Below are 6000 nucleotides of genomic sequence, written 5' to 3'. Positions count from 1 at the left end.
TTGCCTCTAACTGAAGCATAATTCTCTCATCTCTACAGCAGCTTTTCTTGTAAAGAGAGAATTTAAAAATAATGCCTGATAAAACAGCTCTTAAAATACCTGTTAACCACTTAAGACCCGGACCATTATGCAGGTTAAGGACCTTTCCCCTTTTTTGCGATTCAGCACTGCGTCACTTTAACTGACAATTGCGCGGTCGTGCGACGTGGCTCCCAAACAAAATTGGCGTCCTTTTTTTCCCACAAATAGAGATTTCTTTTGGTGGTATTTGATCACCTCTGCGGTTTTTATTTTTTGCAATTTTGAAAAAAATGCAATATTTTTTACTTTTTGCTATAATCCCCCAAAAATACATAAAAAAAACTTATTTTTTCCTCAGTTTAGACCGATACGTATTCTTCTACCTATTTTTGGTAAAAAATAGGTCTGCAGTGAAACACTGCAGACCACCAAGCTCTGAGGAAAGGGGTATGCCCCCGAAACGCGTCAGCCCTAACATCGCTCGTAGATTCAAGCGAATATCGCATCCTGCTGATGTTGTTGGACTTCTGCTGTATTGTCTTTCAAGGCTTGACTTTAAACTCCACTTTGTGAGTACAATGATTTATTTTAACAATTTTAATAAAATTAATTTAACAGTATCACACTAGGTCGGTGCGCCCTCCGTTCTCTCTTTTTTCTTTATACACACACCTCTCCCTGTTCTTCACCTCCGGTGACCGATCGCAGGACACCGGGAGCAATCGGTCCCACGGGCGCGGTCACGGAGCTCGCAACCCTACGGCTGGGTTTAAAGAGACACGTACAGGTACGTGATTGTGCCCAGCCATGCCATTGTGCCGACTTATATCGGCGTGAAGGGGTAGTTAACCACCTAAGGACCGCCTCCTGCAGATATACGTTGGCAGAATGGCACGGCTGGGCACAAGCACGTACCTGTACGTCCTCTTTAAGTGCCCAGCCGTGGGTCGCGGGCGCGCGGTCTGAAGATCCGTGACCACGGGCGTGGGACCCGCGGACCCGATCGCCGCCGGAGTCCCTCGATCGGTCCCCGGAGCTGAAGAACGGGGAGAGCTGTGCTTCCCTATTCTTCACAGTGGCAGCTTCATTGATCGTGTGTTCCCTGATATAGAAAAACACGATCAATGATGTCACCCGTCCAGCCCCGCCCCCCTACAGTTAGACAAACATATGAGGTCACATATAACCCCTACAGCGCCCCCTAGTGGTTAACTCCCAAACGGCAATTGTCATTTTCACAGTAAACAATGCATTTTTATAGCATTTTTTGCTGTGAAAATGACAATGGTCCCAAAAATGTGTCAAAATTGTCCGATGTGTCCGCCATAATGTCGCAGTCATGAAAAAAAAATCGCTGATCGCTGCCATTAGTAGTAAACAAATAAATAAATAATAAAAATGCAATAAAACTATCTCCTATTTTGTAAACGCTATAAATTTTGCACAAACCAATCGATAAACACTTATTGTGATTTTTTTTACCAAAAATAGGTAGAAGAATACGTATCGGCCTAAACTGAGGAAAAAAAAAGTTGTTTTATATATTTTTGGGGATATTTATTATAGCAAAAAGTAAAAAATATTGAATTTTTTCACAATTGTCGCTCTATTTTTGTTTATAGCGCAAAAAATAAAAACCGCAGAGGTGATCAAATACCACCAAAAGAAAGCTCTATTTGTGGGAAAAAAAGGACGCCAATTTTGTTTGGGAGCCACATCGCACGACTGCGCAATTGTCAGTTTCTTTCTTTTTTTTTTTAACCAACTATTTTATTCAGAGAAAAATGTTGGTACATGTAAATACAGATCATCAAACAAAAAATGCTTTGTGGGAACAAGAAAAGAATTGCGAAATTGAAGCGTTACTTACAATCGTATGTATGGAGCAGTGATGGCAAACCTTGGCACCCCAGATGTTTTGGAACTACATTTACCACAATGCTCATGCACTCTGCAGTGTTGTTGAGCATCATGGGAAATGTAGTAGTTCCAAAACATCTGGGGTGCCAAGGTTTTCCATCACTGGTATAGAGGATCTGACGTATCTTAACATCATCATGTATATAAATATCATTGTTATTTTTTTAAGCCCAACTCTGGGCTCAAGCTTAGCAGGATTAAAGCGGTTATAAATTAATTTGCTTCAAAAGCAAGCCAAGCCCCCCCAGCAAATTAGTGCAGGCTGTCTTGTACATCTGGCAGGTCTACTTGTTTACATGCCATAATCAGTATGGTGAACTCCTGGGAAACCAGGCACCACTCACCACCTGGCCAACACCATCCCTACAGTGAAGCATGGTGGTGGCAGCATCATGCTGTGGGGATGTTTTTCAGCTGCAGGAACTGGGAGACTATTCAAGATCGAGGCAAAGATGAATGCAGCAATGTACAGAGACATCCTTGATGAAAATCTGCTCCAGGGCTCTCTAGACCTCAGACTGGGATGCAGGTTCATCTTCCAACAGGACAACGACCCTAAGCACACAGCCAAGATAACAAAGGAATGGCTATTGGGTGTAGTTTCTTTGCCCCACGAATAGTTTTAAAGGAGTGCAGTGGGCTCTATGAATGATAAATAGTTGGGTTTATGTGCAGATGATAAAGATACCCTAAATACATTTTTCAGAGCTCGCCCCTATTCCTCATCACTAAGCGTCTCTGTGCCACCGTCCAAAGCTACCCTCTTGTGAATTGATTCTAGTTGTCATTTGAATAGAGGAATATATCTTTCCCTATAAATCCCTGTTTAATATATCTTGTGGAAACTACCAAAGCTAAAATTGATGAAGGATTATATTTGAATAAAAAGGTATTTTCTTGGCTCTGCAAGGCATGCCATAACTGTAAATATTGAAAGAAATATTTATTGGACAAATAATTAGAAAAATATAGTATTAGAAAATACTGGAGTGGTATCCAAGCTAAATCTGTCTAAGGCCCCTTTTACATTTGAGCGGGAGCTACGGTGGCGGTATAGCGGCGCTATACCGCCAGTATTTCCGCGGGAATCGGACGCTAGCGGTGCGGTATTAACCCTCGCTAGCGGCTGATAAAGGATTAATACCGCCCACAATGCGCCTCTGCAGAGGTACATTGCGGGCGGTATTGCTGCGGTTTCCCATTGTTTTAAATGGCAAAGATGCTGCTGACAGGAGCTTTCACATTGAGTAGGCAGTGTAGGAGTTTTTCAGGCGGTATAGCAGCGCTATTTTTAGCGCTGCCCTGCCTAAAAAACTCCTCAGTGTGAAAGGGGTCTAAGGATCAAGATAATTATTGAAATCTATTATTAGCCAGGGAGACGTAAAATTCAATAGCTCTTTAAGTACCTCTGAGGAATATGGGGGGGGGGGGGGGGGTATGTATATATATATATATATATATAAATAAAAGCAAGCACATATGATTTTCTATACAGTGTGCAATATCGGAAAATATAGCGAACGTTTGTGTCCATTCGAACCTGTCTGCAGGAGAAATCCACTTTATTTGCTATCAATATAGATACTCCTCTAGTATATGTAGAATGGTATTGTCTATTATATTGCGCTTGTTTCAAGTTATTTGTGTATGTTTAAATGGGTCTCCTACAGGCAGATAATAGACCAAGTTCATTTTTTCAATGTAGTGATCATGGCTTGTCTCTTTACTGGGTCACTGAAACACACCCTCCCTTCCCTCTCCCACTAATCTGAAGTGCCTATCCAGCCATTCAACAGCAGTCTGTTGCTTGTTAAAAAATAAATAAAGTACTGCTTTATTTTCCTCTATTCTTAATTTAGCAGAGTATAGTATTCAATAAGATGTATTTTACATCTTGAAATTTAGCCCGCTGTTTTTGGACTTCTGGAGAAAAATCCAGAAAAAACATAATTGTTCCATTAAACATGACTTGCTTTAGAAATCTAGCTCTTCTAAGAATATTATCTCTATCTCATTGATTAAGGAGTCGTAATAAAAATGGCTGTGGAGGGGCTCCTACAGGTAGTGGCCTACTTGGTACTCGATGTGCTCTTTCAACCAAGAAAGATGTTCTTTTCCAATCGTCTCCCAAAGCCACGTTTCCGCAAATTCAGTAGAGTTTACTCCCACAAAGTGTTCTGAGAGACCCACCAGCCTTATGTTGTTACGTCAAACGATTTTCGAGATCTTTAGATGGTTAGTGGGCTTGGAGGAGGGAGGACATGGACTGTCATTTACCGCTATGTACACAGCCACATGTGTGACTATATTTACATGAGCTGCTCAGATGTGATAGGGAGAAAATGTTCTGCATAGAAAGTCACTGAAAACTGAGCATGTGCAGTGTTGCCACCACAGCTGCAAAATCCCTAGCTGAATTGGGGACATGGACAGATGATAGAGAGCAGCAGGAGCAATCATGTTTTTTTTTTTTTTGCAGAACACATCTTTAGAAAACAAATCTCACAGTGACCGAGTATGAACAGCATGTAATATAGTATTTTATTTACCATATATACTCGAGTATAAGCCGAGGCACCTCATTTTACCACAAAAAAAAAAAAAACGTATTGACTCCAGTATAAGCCTAGGGTGAGAATGTAGAAGCTACTGGAAGCTGAAAACAATGCCCATTTGCATGCTTCACTGTTCCCGAGTCAGTGTACCTGATATTCGTGACAGGCTGCGGGTGTCCATTATTTAAAAGTCACGGCCTCCTCCTGGTCCTGTTCTCTCATCCTCGGACTCAGTTTCTCTCCCGCATGACAGAACGTCTGTGATAAGCATTTCCCAGAATATACTGAGTTCAGCTTATCACAGAACGGGATCAGGAGGGGGGGGGGGGGGACGCAGCTTTTAACCACTTCCTTACTGGGCACGTATACCCCTTCCTGACCAGGTGAAATTTCAGCTTCTGGCACTGCGTCGCTTTAACTGATAATTGCACGGTCGTGCGCCGTGGCTCCCAAACAAAATTGGTGTCCTTTCCCCCCCCCCCCCCCATAAATAGAGCTTTCTTTTGGTGGCATTTGATCATCTCTGCGTTTTTTATTTTTTGCGCTATAAACAAAAAAAAGAGCGACAATTTTGAAAAAAGTCAATATTTTTTACTTGTTACTATAATAAATAGCTAATTTAAAAAAAAAAAAAACATTTTTCTCCTCAGTTTAGACCGATACGTATTCTTCTACATATTTTTGGTAAAAAAAAAAAAAAAAAAAAAAAAAAATCGCAATAAGCGACTGGTTTGCGCAAAAGTTAGAGCGCTTACAAAATAGGGGACAGAATTATTATTTTTTTTTTACTAGTAATGGTGGCGATCTGCGATTTTTATTGGGACTGCAACGTTATGGCGGACACATCGGACACTTTTGACACAATTTTGGCGCCATTCACATTTATACTGCGATCAGTGCTATAAAAATGCACCGATTACTGTATAAATGTGACTGGCAGTGAAGGGGTTAACACTAGGGGGCATGGAAGGGGTTAAATGTATTCCCTGGGTGTGTTCTAACTGTGGCGGGAGGGGGGTGACTGGGGGAGGTGACCGTTGCTGTGTCCCTATGTACAAGAGACACAGATCGGTCTCCTCTCTCCCCTGACAGGACGTGGAGCTCTGTGTTTACACACAGAGATCCATGTTCTTGTCCCTGTAACCGCCGATTGCGAGTGCCTGGTGGACATCGCGGCCGCCAGGCATGCGCATCGGTATCTCAGGAATGCGGCGGGCACGCGCGCGCCCTCTAGTGGCCCGGAAGACGCATATATGCGTCCTGTCAGAGATTTAGAACCACCCTGCGGCCGCACATATTCGTACGGCCGTCGGGAAGTGGTTAAACAATGGACGCCCACAGCCTGTCACGAATATCAGGTACACCGACTCGAGTATAAGCCGAGGGGGGTATTTTCAGCCTTAAAAAAAGTATATACGGTATATTTTTTTATGTTGGTGGTTTAGTGACATTTCAAGAATTAGAACTGAATAGTAGAAAAAAAATAAAATCTACCTTTTTTTTT

Source organism: Rana temporaria, chromosome 8, assembly GCF_905171775.1.
Source record: "Rana temporaria chromosome 8, aRanTem1.1, whole genome shotgun sequence".
In the NCBI taxonomy this organism is placed as follows: Eukaryota; Metazoa; Chordata; class Amphibia; order Anura; family Ranidae; genus Rana; species Rana temporaria.
This window is presented reverse-complemented; position numbering follows the sequence as displayed.